Source organism: Eriocheir sinensis, chromosome 16 (genome assembly GCF_024679095.1).
Source record: "Eriocheir sinensis breed Jianghai 21 chromosome 16, ASM2467909v1, whole genome shotgun sequence".
NCBI classification, from domain to species: Eukaryota; Metazoa; Arthropoda; class Malacostraca; order Decapoda; family Varunidae; genus Eriocheir; species Eriocheir sinensis.
In genome coordinates, this window is record NC_066524.1 from 20649088 (window position 1) to 20663512 (window position 14425).

General features: G+C 40.2%; 1 protein-coding gene across 2 annotated transcripts in view; it reads right to left on the bottom strand.

Annotated features, from left to right (window-relative positions):
* LOC126999528 (uncharacterized) overlaps positions 1 to 6382 on the bottom strand; it is a 31555-nt gene extending 25173 nt beyond the window's left edge. For both annotated transcript variants that reach the window (XM_050862195.1, XM_050862194.1), the window contains exons 1-2: positions 6272 to 6382; positions 4442 to 4632 (exon numbers count right to left, since the gene is read on the bottom strand). The gene's annotated coding sequence lies outside the window, so the exon portion shown is untranslated. The remainder of the gene's footprint in view (positions 1 to 4441; positions 4633 to 6271) is intronic.
* Between the last annotated feature and the right edge of the window lie 8043 nt (positions 6383 to 14425).

Consider the following 14425-nt stretch of genomic DNA (forward strand, 5'->3'; position numbering starts at 1 on the left):
TACATGGGAATATATAAAAGTATAGACTAAACGAAAGGTTTTGACGTATATGTATATATCTAAGTGTGTTGTAAGGAATATTTTTAAAACTTAAAGTACCAGGTTATATTTTCATGCATGTACGTACTACGTGATATGTTTACGCATCTATGAAGTCTCGGGTTATATATTTGTAAGTGTGCACTGCTGCTCCGGCTATCGCAACCCTTACTTCTGCTACCCATGTACTGCCCAGACCTTTTAATATACCCCAACTTCAGCATCTCCATTTAAGAGAAGCACTGGGGGGCAGCATGGGCCAGGCAAAAGGCGTAGGAACTGGCACGCGCTATAGATAAAATCTGCTTTGTGTTGTTGCTCCTCGTACTGTGGCAATGACACACGGTACCAAACACCCCGTTATACAGTGTCTACAGTAAGGGTTATACGTGATGATTTCTATACGCAAGTAAATATACGTAACGAAAAAAGGTTGATTAAAATGCTTTGTTTCCTTAGGGATGATTTTTTATGACATATGATTGTAGGTCTGCAGGAAGGGTTATACGTGATGATTTCTATACATAAACTAATATACATAACAGGAAAATGAAGAATGAGATGTTTGTATAAGGTCAAAAGGGCTGATTCTCGATGATGTGTGTCTGTGTTGCATTCTCCCATATATACACTCCATGCTTACATGAAGAGCTATACGTGCTGAAATTTATAAAATCAGTTATACATAAAAGGAAAATGATGAATATTCATCAAGAAGTTTGTTGATTCTCGACGATGTATGTCTGTATTGCTTTCTTTTATACGCTTCTTGCTTGTAGGAAGGGCTATACGCACTGAGATTTATACACGAGCAATTATACTTATATTTGTAAGTATATGTACGATGCGACATTTTAAGCGTACGTTACTGGGTTATATTTGTAAGTATATGTATGAAGCGATATATTTACGTATGTTTAGGTGGTATAGTTTAAGCAAAAGGTACTGGGTTTTATATTTCTAAGTGTGTGTACTAAACTATATATTTACATGTGTACCAGTTGGATATATTTTAAGCACATGCTATGGGAAAATACATATGGGGAGCGTATTAATCTGGCATAATGGTAGTATCGTAACAACTTTGGTGCTGCTGCGATTGGCTATCAATAACAACTATGGCTTTTGAATGCCAAACCTAACTTCCTCTTCGACTATTCACATTAACCTTTTTGCTGCTGCTGCTGCTGCTGCTATCAACAACTATATATGGTTTCTGCATGACAATATTTGCTGCTACGGCTATTTACAATTTCTACGGATTTTGGGTATTGCAACAAACCCATACACTGTTGATCGAAACAACCCCGCAAGCTTTTGTTACAACACCGCGCACTTTCGTTACAACCACGTATGCTTTCAAAACAATTCTGTACCCTTTTGTTACAACCCCATGTGCTTTTATAACAACGTGCACTCTTTCGTAACAATTAATTTCCTGACCAAATAAGAGGATTAGGCCTACGGGGGACACCTCTTGAAAAAAAAAACGCACCAAGACTTTTAACAAAAAACAAGGTGGTGTGGAAATAAAGTCAACACACGAACACACACACAGTACCATACACCCCGTTATACAGTGTCTCCGCCATACGAAGACACACATATACGGTTGAGAGGGCTGATCCTTGATGATGTATGGTTGAATGTCTGCAGTAAGGGTTATACGTGATTTCTAAACGCAAATAAATATACGTAACGAAAAATTCTCTCTCTCTCTCTCTCTCTCTCTCTCTCTCTCTCTCTCTCTCTCTCTCTCTCTCTCTCTCTAAAAGTTAACGAGTCATACGAATTTAACAGTGGCATGTAAAATGAAAACGAAGTCTTGGGTTAAAAGTTAGTGAGTCCCACGAGTCTTTAGAAAACGCTAATATAATTATATTGTTATTGTTATTAGACTATGATCGAGTACATCCGTAATAACTATACATGCTATTTTTTTTTCGAAAAAATAAATATTCACTTCATTCAGAGAGAGAGAGAGAGAGAGAGAGAGAGAGAGAGAGAGAGAGAGAGAGAGAGAGAGAGAGAGAGAGAGAGAGAGAGAGAGAGAGAGAGAGAGAGAGAGAGATTTACATAGATTTACATAGAAAACCAGACCACACAGACCCCCATGGTCCAGACTAGGTGGTCTGTCCTTAAACCTAAGTGATTTTACATCAGTCAGAAGGCTCCTAAACGTTGCATTTCTGCTCTAGTTGATATTAAGTTGAAGGAGAGAGAGAGTTTTCTTTACAGGAAATTTATTTGGGAATTTCATCAGAGGTCATTAAGAAAAAAAAAACCTTCCGGTACCGGTACTACGGTACTTGAGTTTTCGGTACCGGTACTACCGGTACTCAAATTAACGGTACTTGCCCATCCCTACTGACTAGCTAACAGAGATGACGTAATGCATCCCAGCTGGTGGCCTCGTCTGCCTTGGCCCACTCAGCAAGCATCACACACTCCCCATAAGTCCTTGGGCCACTCACTATGCATAGCACATTCTCAATAACAAGCATTTCACGCATGTATTTTTTATCATCTCCTCCTCCTCCTTTTCTTTCTTTTCAATTTTCTCGTGTTTTGATCGTGACTTAGATGAAAAAAAATGATTGCCTTACTTCGATATCTGATTAACTGCCTCCATAGATAGATAGATAGATAGACAGATACATGGATAGATAGATAGTTAGATAGTTAGATAGATGTTTTAGTGTCCTCAGAAATAAATACGACAAATTACAAAACATATCAATCTTTTATGAACCAGACTTTTATCCCAATCAAAAATCAAAAAAACATCGTGTCTATAGAATCGTTTTAAGAGAAATGACATGGATGTGGTAGGGATGTGATGTGATGCTGTAGTGAAGAAAACAAAACATCTGCCACCACACCACCACACACACCTGCCAGCGCACCACACACCTGTACACCTGTTTCCCCACACGTGTTAGCCCGGCGCAAGGCTTCCCACATCCGTTTCGGGGCCGCGGGAGGGTTGCAATGGCTGTCACGGGTCATGGGGGTATGTTTATATATGTCTATATCTCTCTTGCATCACAATCTGCCTCTTTTACGATGAAGAATAACTAGAATCATGAGAGTTAAGACACGGAACAGGGAACCGCAAGTCACTAGGTATGTTTATATGTGTGTAATTCTCTTTAGCATCACAATCTGTCTCTTTTACAATGAAGAATAACTAGAACCATGGCAGTTAAGACACGAGACAGGGAACCGCAAGTCACTAGGGATGTTTATGTATGTGTAATTCTCTTTTGCATCACAATCTGTCTCTTTTACAATGAAGAATAACTAGAATCAAGGCAGTTAAGACACGAGACGAGCCCAAAGCATAAAAGACAGGGACCCAAGGCATAAAAAAAGACCCCCACACGAGGACTGTCAATATAGGAAACGTAAGCCTTGGATCACGTAAGCGCCGGACTCACATCAAAGGGCGGAGCTAAACACGAAACAAGCCAAGACCGAGCAAAAGAAGATAACAACGCAAGTTCTTATTTTTTCCCTTAAACGATGATGGATTTTGGGGAAACTAAAGCAGATAAACTCGCGGCAAGAAAAAGACTAACAGAAAGCGATGATAATGAGAAAAATGACCCAGATTATGCCTTAAAACTATATGTATGAATGAATGAATGAATGAATGGAGAGAATTAATGAGTGAACGAAGGAAGAAAGACAAGAATGAAGGAAATGAATGAATGAATGAAGGAAACTATATACATAAATGAAAAATAAATGAACATGAAATTAACTTAAACTAAAACAACAACAACACTGCTAAGGTTATTTAAAAAGAAGCATAGCCTGTCTACTTTTTGGTATTTTGCACCATAAAAATAAATCAGACAAACCAAAACGAACAAAACAATCGAGTTATTAAATTCAAAGCAATACATTCACATAAACACAAACAACAGATAGAGTGAACCTTAACCATCTATAGAAATGCAAAAAAAGACAACATTTATTTCCCTAAGCAAAAACTAACAAAAATAACATAACTATCAAATTCAAACTAATCTAAATACATATACACAAACACAAACAACAGATATAGAAAAAAACTTAAGACATCTATAGCAGCGCAGAAACACATAACATTTATCTACCTAATCTAAAACTAACAAAAAAACATCGGCTATCAAATTAAAAGTAACGAAATCATATACACAAACATAAACAAGAGTAATAAGTAGTTTAAGCATCTATAGAAGTGCAGAAAGACGTAACATTTATCTACCTAATCTAAAACTAACAAAAAAAACATCGGCTATCAAATTAAAAGGAACGAAATCATACACATTAACATAAACAGGAGTAAGAAGTAGTTTAAGCATCTATAGACGTGCAGAGACAAACAAACAGACAAGACAGTACATATATTTACCTCTCTTGATCCTCATTTGTTTTATCGCCGCCAGAAGAAGCAGCAACAGGGGAGGCCGTGGAGGGCTTGAGGGGAAGGGCGGAGGAGAGGCGCAGGGAGAGGGATGCACGCGTGGTCATGGCGAGAGAAATACAAAAATACGCCCTGTCTTTCCATTACTTCTCGTCCCTCATTGAGAGATTTTAGTCCACCTTCGAATGGAAAATAAGTAGGGAGTCAAGAATTAGTGAAGAATAGAAGGAAAAGGAGGTAGTAGTAGTAGTAGTAGTAGTAGTAGTAGTGGTACTAGTAGTAGTAGTATGTTATTTGTTATTTTTAGATATATATAGATAGATAGATAGAGATAGATAGATAGATAGATAGATAGATAGATAGAGAGAGAGAGAGAATTACGTCTCTCTGACCTCTGGGAACTTGGGTCAATATTTCATGGAGGTAATCCTGACCGTCTCTCTCTCTCTCTCTCTCTCTCTTGTTAATTTGAGAGAGAGAGAGAGAGAGAGAGAGAGAGAGCAAGGACGTAACAGAAAAAAAATATATTAATGTGTTAGTAAGTCATGCTGGTAGTGTTGTCATTGTTGTTGTTGTTGTTGTTGCTGTAATATGTGCAATAGTAGTAGTAGTAGTAGTAGTAGTAGTAGTAGTAGTAGTAGTAGTAGTAGTAGTAGTTAACGAAGTAAAAGAAAGGATGAAAAAAGGAAAAAATCGAACAGACAAAATAAAATGAACAGAAAGTAAAGAGGAAAAGAAAGAAAAATGCAGAAAATTAAAATATATGTAAAAAATAGTAGTAATAAATAGCAATAAAAAATAATAGCAGTAATAGTTGCAGTAGCATATAAGAAAAAGAAAGAAAAACGAGGAAAAATAAATTAAAAAGCCAAAACAAAATTAACAAGAAGCAAGAAAGAAAAAAGAAAACAAGAAATAAAGAAAAGAAAAAAACAACAAAAAAACAACAACAAGAAAAAGGAAAAAAAAGAAAAGAACAGAAGTCAAGGAGTGTTATGTGTGCAAAAGGAAGTGAGGAAAGAAGGGAGAGAGGGAGAGAGAAGGAGGAAGGGAGAGAGGGAGTGAGAAAGGTGACAGGTGACGGAGGTGACCAACGGAGGGAAGGAGGGAGGGAGAGAAAGGAGAGAGGGAGGGGGAGGGAGAGAGAGAGGGGGTAGGGGGGGTAGGGAAAGGGTGACCCGGTTCCTCTAAAATCTGTGTATTGATCATGAGGGTGGAAGATGGTGTGATAGCCCCGTTTCTCTCTCTCTCTCTCTCTCTCTCTCTCTCTCTCTCTCTCTCTCTCTCTCTCTCTCTCTCTCTCTCTCTCTCTCAGGTGGTCACGCAATTTTTTCTCATTTTTTCTTTATTTTTTCCTGATTTTTCTTTCTTTTTTTATTTTGTCTATTTTTTTTGTTTTGTTTTGTTATTTGTGTTTCTTTTTCTTTATTTTCTCTCTCTCTCTCTCTCTCTCTCTCTCTCTCCATTCACGATATATTTCCTTTATTTACAAACTTTACTTTATTAATTCATTTTCTTATTTCCTTTCTTTCTTTCTTTCTTTATTTGTTTATTTTCTTGTTTACTTTTCATATTTACTTTTCTTATTTAACTTTTTATTCAATTATTTTTTTCCTTGACTGGCGTGTCCACCTGAGAGAGAGAGAGAGAGAGAGAGAGAGAGAGAGAGAGAGAGAGAGAGAGAGAGAGAGAGAGAGAGAGAGAGAGAGAGAGAGAGAGAGAGAGAGAGAGAGAGAGAGAACTTTGACACGCAATCTTTATAAGCACGTGACACACACACACACACGCACGCACACCCACACATACACCCCCACACACCTCAACACCACACCAGCAACACCAACACCACCATCACCACCACCAACACCACCTCAGAACAGCGTGGCGGAAGAACGAGAGAAACACACACGTGCACTCCCCACCACGGACAAGCAACAACTGAATATCTTGCGACCCAGGGGCCAGCGATGCCTTATATTATCGTACTCAGCGCATATATTATTTTCTGATTCCTCTGACCTATGATTATCGCTAAAGACGTAAAGAGCCTCGATAATGAATGGTTTTAACGCTAATTGTAATTGAATACGGTAATGCGTGCGGGTATATGAGTTTTTGGGGTGAGATCGAGATTTGCAAAGGTCCGAGTATACGACATTCTGGCAACACTGTTTTGTCCACTATATTGTTCGCCGACTCTCCTCTCTTGCCTTCCTTCCTTCCTTCCTCCCTTCCTTCCTTCTTTCCGCCCCCTTTCCTCTTCCCTCCTTCCTTCCTCTCTCTCTCTCTCTCTCTCTCTCTCTCTCTCTCTCTCTCTCTCTCTCTCTCTCTCTCTCTCTCTCTCTCTCTCTCTCTCCTTCTCCTTGCTCTTTTTTTTTTGTTTAATTCATTTTTGGGGGCGTTTGTGTTTTTTTAGTTCTTGTTTTTTCTTGTTTTTTCTGTATTTCTTGTGTTCTGTTTTGTTTTGTTTTGATCTTCTTTTGTTTTTCTTTCCTTTTTTCTTTTATTCTTCGTTATTTCTTATTTTTTAATTTCCGGTTTAATTATATTGCTATTCCTTATATATATTTACTCATGAAGGCTTTTTTAATTATACAGAGTAGGGAAAACATGATTAAAAAATGCAAGAATGGAGATTAATAATACTTCTACTTCTTTTATTTTTAGTTACGAAGCTTCTTGATTATAGAGGAAAAAGAAGCGTGATAGAAAAATGGAGATTAGGGAAAGAATAGCCAGAAAATATGCATGTAATATAGCAAAGCACATCCCTTGCCGGCCAAAAACACGCTGGAGAAGTCTAGTATTTTCAAACCCCGCTCATTCCTGCCAAGTTCTTATCTCCTATGTTAGAAGCGAGGGAAAGAAAGCAGAAAGAGAAGACTGAGATATGAAGGAGACGGGAAGGAAAGCAGAGAGAAGGAAAGAGGAAGAGAAGTGAGGACGAAGGGGAAATGGAGAATATATAAAGAAAAACAACTCATTCATCTTTAATGTTAGAAGCGAAGGAACGAAAGCAGAAAGAGAAGACAGAGATATAAAGGCGAAGGGAAGGAAAGCAGAGAGAAGGAAAGAGGAAGAGAAGTGAGGACGAAGGGGAAATGGAGAATATATAAAGAAAAACAACTCATTCATCTTTAATGTTAGACGCGAAGGAAAGAAAGCACAGAGAGGAGGAAAAGGAGAAGAGAAAGAGGAAGGAAGAGTGAGGACGAAGGGAAATGGAGAATATATAAAGAAATTCATCAGCGAAGGAAAGAAAGCAGAAAGAGAAGACAGAGATATAAAAGCGAAGGGAAGGAAAGCAGAGAGAAGGAAAGAGGAAGAGAAGTAAAGACGAAGGGAAAATGGAGAATATATATATATAAAAAAATCATTAATCTCTTATATTAGAAGCGAAAGAAAGAAAGCACAGAGAGGAGGAAAAAGAGGAGAAGAGAAAGTGGAAGGAAGATTACCCACATGCTGCTCGGATCTTCAATCAACCCTAACCTCAACGATTTCGGTCAAAAAGAACACCGGGGGGCAGCATGGACCAGGCAAGAGTCACACATCACGGGAGTCACTATAAATAAAATTCGCCTGAGCCACTAACGGTTGGGGCCATCCGAGAGGCCCCCCAAGAAAGCCTTCCAGCGCTAGAGGCAGCACCTGAAAAAAGAAAAAGAGGGAAACACGAGAGTAATATCCAGACTAACCACATTTTCCCGCGCAAAAAGCCTGGTATTATTTCAACCCCTGCAAAGTTGTGATCTCGTATACTTTGGTTAGTTATCGTACGTGTGCTTGTAATTATGAACCGTTCTTCAGCATCTTTTTAATACTCGGGGACAACAACAACAACAACAACAACAACAACAACAACAACAACAACAACAACAACAACAACAACAACTAGATAATTCAATAATAATAACAATAAGGACAGCAGAAATATAAAGAAAAAGAAAATGTAGAAGAAAAAGAAGAAGTAGGAGAAGAAGAAGAAGATCTACAACAACAACAACAACAACAACTACTACTACTACTACTACTACTACTACATCATCATCATCAATATCATCCATTTAAACGCAATATTTCAATTTTTATTTCTTCTTCTCTTTCTCTCTCGTTCTCATTTACCTGTTGTTCTTTTCTTTGTTTTTAAATGCTTGTTAATTAGTGCGTGTCTGTCTACCAATTAGTCTTACCTGTCCGCTGCCTTACCTGAGCCTCACGCAACGAGGAATTAGTGTGGGAGGTGCTAGGGAGGAGGAGGAGGAGGAGGAGGAAGGGAAAGAAATCCTCCTCCCACTCATTCTTCCTCCTTTTTGTTCCTCCTTTTTCTTCTTCTTTTCTTCCTCTTTTTCTTTTTCTTTTCTTTCCTCTTTTTTTCTTCTTTTCCTCATCTTTATCCTTCTCTTTCTCCTCCTCCTCCTCCTCTTCTTTCTCCTTGTCCTATTTCCTCTTTTCTGTTTTTTTGTTTTTTCCTTCGTTACTTAGAAATCCTCCTCCTCCTCCTCCTCCTCCTCCTTTTCCCTCTCCTTATCTTCCTCTTTATCCTTCTCTTCCTCCTCCTTCTCTTCCTTTTCTCCTTGTCCTATTTCCTCTTTTCTGTTTTTTTTTCCTTCGTAATTCAGAAATCCTCCTCCTCCTCCTCCTTCTCCTTTTCCCTCTTCTTATCTTCCTCTTTATCTTTCTTCTCCTCCTCCTCTTTTTCCTCATTCTACTTCTTTTCTTTTGTTTGTTTTTCCTTCTTCACTTTCTTTTCCTTTCTCTTCGTATTATTATTGTTCTCGTTCTTTTTCTTTCCCTTTGTTCTTCTTCTTCCTCTTTGTTCTTCTCTCCTCCTCCTCCTCCTCCTCCTCCTCCTCCTCTTTCCTCTCCTTCGCTTCCCCTTGTGCCAAATTTCTCGGTTATTATATTGATCTCGTAAGTCAGGGGAGGATTATTAACGGGGTTGGGGGGGTTGGGGGGGTCTTGTTGTTGTTGTTGTTGTTGTTGTTGTGAGAAAAATAACTCTCAGATACGTTACCAATCTATATTTCAATCCTTTTATCCATTTTTTTAGTAACAGTTTTCTATTCTGCTTATCTTCTATTTTCCTTTCTCTTCGTTTGCTATAATGAAAGACAAATAAAACTATGAAATAACCAATAAATCAACACCTCCTCATGTATTTTCGTTGCATTTAAGTTGTATCATAATTCACACACACATTTTCTTTTCCCTTATACAAAAGTGGCACATTCTTTTTCTGGTCATAAACACAATGGAAGGAAACAAAAGGAGAATCAGAGTCCTTTAAACGGATTCGAGTACATATATATTTTTTTTACCCTCAAGAACCCCAGACTGACAGGATTTTCAGACCAGTCAAATTCGCAACAATGGACTTTTTAGCGAATTCGAATCTAAAACATTGTTACGAATTTGACTGGTCTGGAATTCCTATCAGTCTGGGTTCTTGAAGGTAAAAAAATATATATATGTATTCGAATCTGTTTGTTTAGGTTCGAATTCGCTTAAAAGTCCATTGTTACAAATTTGACTGGTCTGGAAATGCTATCAGTCTGGGATCTTGAAGGTAAAGCAAAATATATATGTACTCGAATCCGTTTAAAGGACTCTGATACTCCTTTTATTTCCTTCCTGATACCAAAACAAAATGAGAACTTAAACTATTGCATTTCTAGAGAAGCTACGACTTTCAAATTTCTACACAGGCAAGACCAACTATTCAACTATTAACACAAGGAAACTAACGCTCTTAACTTGTTCCTAACTGCTCCTAACACCTCTAAAACAAAGGCAATATGAACCATTTCAACCTAACCCAACCCAACCCAAATTCAACATAACAATCTAACCTAACACAAAAAAACAAGAAAACATCACCACCAACATAACCAGAACCTTCACAATAAGTACAAAGACCTTATTAATAGTGGTGGTAGTGATGGTATGGTGGCTTGGTAGTCGTGGTGGTGGTAGTGGTGGTGGTGGTGGGGATTATGGTTGCCGTGGTGGTGTGTATGGTGTAGGAGTGGGTTATGGTGGTGACTATGGTGGAGTGATGAGTCAGGGTGTATTGGTGATGAGAGGTGGAGGTGGTGGTGGTGGTGATGGTGAGTGGTGTGTAGATGGGGGAGAAGGAGGAGGAGGAGGAGGAGGAGGAGGAGGAGGAGGAGGAGGAGGAGGAGGAGGAATAGGATACAGAAGAGAGGGAGAAGGAGGAGGAGGAGGAAGAGGAGGAGGAGAAGGAAGGGAATAAAGAGGAAGAGGAAGAAGAGAAAGAAGGGAATGAATAGGAAGAAGAGGAAGAGAAGGAAGGGAGCAAGATGGAAGAGGAAGAAGAGGAGGAAGGGGATAAAAAAGAAGAGGAAGAGGAAGAGAAAGAAGATGATGAAATAGTAGAAGGACTAATAGAGAAATCAGAGAAAGAGAAAGAGGAGGAGGAGGAGGAGAAGGAAGAAGAAGAGGAGGAGGAGGGGGAGGAGAAGGAAGAAGAGGAGGAGGATATGAGAGGAGTAGTGACCAGTGAAAAAATATTAATACCAGTAGTAATAGCAGTAGTAGTAGTAGCAGTAGTAGTAGTAGTAGTAGTAATAGTAGTAGTCGTATTATTATTATTATTATTAGTAACAGTAACATCATCTAACATTGAATTCCCCGTGAAAGTCGACGCTTTATCAAGGAAGACGAACTTTTGACTCAACAACAGGAAGGTCGCAATAACATCCACGACCTTCATGACGGTCCAAAATAAGCTTGAAACCCACTCCGTCTTGAATGTATGATCTTGAACTTGAACTTGAGTGTTGGGTGACTGCGACGACGATGAGCCTGGTCCTGTCCCGTGGTAAGGATGCGCCCAGTTCCCCTTGACTAAATCGTGATGGGACTGTACTAATTTGCCTTCACTTGTCCCTGGTTGAAGATATGGTACGTGTCCTTGTAATGGGTGTTGGGAATGGGCAAAATATCCTCTACTTCTGCCCCGTTGGAAAGGCGTAACGTTTCTCTTCACTAATCCACGTTGAGAGTATTCCAAGTTTCCTTTATTGCCATGCTGAAAGAGTGCTGATTTTTCCTCTCTCAGGCGTGATCGAGGTGCTGTTTCTGTGTTTCCTAGTACCCTGTGTCTGGAGAGTGCTGAGTCTTCCCCCGAGTGCTGAAGACTTGCTGACGTCCCTTCTCTCACATGCTGAAGAGGTGCTGATTTTCCTCTGGCCCGTCGATGTAGTTGCGCTGAGCTTGGAGTCTCGTATCTATAGTCTGGCAACCCGTTTTGTGGTTTCTGATCGTATTGAGGGACATCTTTCATCTTCTCTTGGGTTAGGTGGGCGAGGGAAGGGTATCTGATAGCCTTGATGAGATACGTGGATGCTGGGAGAGGGAGGATGCGAGGAGATGGGATAAAGGAGGAAGAGGAGGAAGAGATGTTCGGAGGAGGTCGGGGAAAGGAAGAAGAGGAGAAGGAGGAAAAAGCAATGGTTTGAGGTGATTGTGGAAAGAAGGAGGAGGAGGAGGGAGATGAAGAAGAGGAAGAGATGCTGGAAGGAGGTCGGAGAAAGGAAGAGAATGAGGAGGAGGGAGACGAAGAAAGGGAAGAGAAGGTATAAGAAGATCGAGGAGAGGAAGAGGAGGAGGAAGAGGGAGATGAGGGAGGGAAAGAGATGCTGGGAGATGATTGAGAGAAAGAAGAAGAGGAGGAGGATGACGAGGACGAGGAGGGGAAAGAGTTGACATCGGGGTCCTGGACAACTCGTAACCGTCTTCGAATCCTTGACACACTACTCGATTCCAAGGGCTCCATAACTTGATCCTCTGGTGGACTTTTTGTGGTATTAGTCGTTTCTGTGATCCCTTGTGATGGTGTGTATAGGTTTGGAATCCTTGTGGTAGAATTATAAGGGATCGTATGGTTTTGAAGTTCTAAATTTTGATGAATCGATGGTTTTAAGATGTTATTTGTGTTTAAACTTCGACTTGGATTTTTGTGTTCTTCGTTTTGATGTTTTGTTTCATTATTACTTCTTTCTATTTCTGTTTCTCTTCCTCTTTCCCTGTCTCCTTTTCTTCCTCTTTCTCCTTCTCTTTCCGTCTTTTCTAGTATAAGTTCAACATGGGATGGTGTCTGATTCTCTCTCTCGCTTAATCCTTCCTGCTTTCTTTCACTAATATTCCATAAGTTCAGTTCTTGTTCCGTCTCACCAACTGTAACCTCTCGAAATGGCGACTGTCTGTCTCTCTCAGTTATCCCTTCTAGCATCTCTATTTTCTCTCCCTCACTTATTTCTCCTTGCTTTCTATCACTAATATTCCTTAAGTTCAGTTCAAGGTCCGTCTCACCCACTGTAACCTCAAGAAATGGTGACTGTCTATCTCTCTCAGTTATCCCTTCTAGTACCTCGATTTTCTCTTGTTCTATAATGGCAGGTTCACGAAAAGTTCCTCTCCGCGTCTTATTTTCCCTGATATTCGCACTGTCCGCCTCGCCCCCGTCTGCAGCAAGGTATGTATATATCTTGAGGGTGTCCAGGTCTGTCCGGGGAGGGTCTGGGCTCACGGGAATGTGTGTGAATGGTATAATTAGTGTTGGACTGTTCCTGTTTACTTGGTCTCCCTGGTAACGATGTGAGGGAGTGGTTATCTTGGGTTTGGTATGGTTATTTGCGATGGTGGTTCGTAAGTTGTGTGTATCGTTGTGGTTTTCAGTTTCTCCACTCGTTTCCTCATCTCCCTTCATTCTCGTATCGTTTCTGTCTTCGCTCTGTATTGTTATAACTTGACTAGACTCATTTTCATAGCTCGTCACATCCTCTTCCTCGGCGGGCGTTTCAAAATGACATCTTGTTCCCTCACAGTCTTCCTTCCCACTCTCTCCTTTTCCTTCCTTATTTCTCGTATCGTTTCCTGCTGCAGATTGTATTGTAGCAGCAGTAGTAGTCATCACCACAGTAGAACCAGTCGTAGTAGTAGTAGTAGTAGTAGTAGTAGTAGTAATAGTAGTAGTAGTAGGAGGAGGAGGAGTAGGAGGAGGAGCGGATGGCGTGTCAGGGAGTTTATGAGGGGGCGTAGGATCCCTCTCCCCCCCTCCTCTCTCCCCTCGCGTCAGGAGTCCCAGCCGGGGGGTCAGCAGGAGCGTCAGCAGGGGTAGTAGTAGCAGCAGGACCAGCAGGAGAACTGACAGCAGGGCCCATAGCGTCGACTTTCTCCCTCTGTGGTGAAGAATCGTGAGGGGAGATTAACATAGTAGTAGTAGTAGTAGTAGTAGTAGTAGTAGTAGTAGTAGTAGTAGTAGCAGTAATAATCGAAATAGTATGTCATGATGGTGTTAATATTAGCAGTGGTAGTAGTAGTAGTAGTCGTAGTAGTAGTAGTAGTAGTAGTAGTAGTAGTAGTAGTAGTAGTAGTAGTAGTAGTAGTAGTAACTTACTTGTATTCGTTCATGATGGCGATTTCGTCCTCAGTAAAGTTTCGGTCCACAAGATTAACCAAAAACCTTACAAAACACACAATTTTCTCTCCCTCGTTCAGGACAGAAGTACTAGTAGAATCAGAGCCTCTTCCACTGGACTCAACACTATCGCCACATCCTCCTCGATCTCTTCCTTAGAATACACGTAGAACTTCAAAGGGAAAATATATGTAGATCTCCCCCCTACCGAAGTCAAGGGGACACTGACCTCGTGGCGTCCCAATACGGCTTTAATGTATGGGGTTTTATCGCTTTAGCATCGTATTGACACCGCAAAGAGGATCAAAGAGTGAAAGATAAGGGATTTAACGCCACGTCTAACTCTTCTAATCCCACGACTTAATCCTCTGGCCACGTGGAAAGCTGTTCGGATCCTTTTGTTTCCCGAATTTGACTCTTTGTTTATCTCATTTAACTTTCTTTTGTTTTTGTTTATTTTTGGGTGATGGTGATCTGTGTGGGTGTGTGGGGGAGCGTGTGTGTGTGTGTGTGTGTGTGTGTGTGTG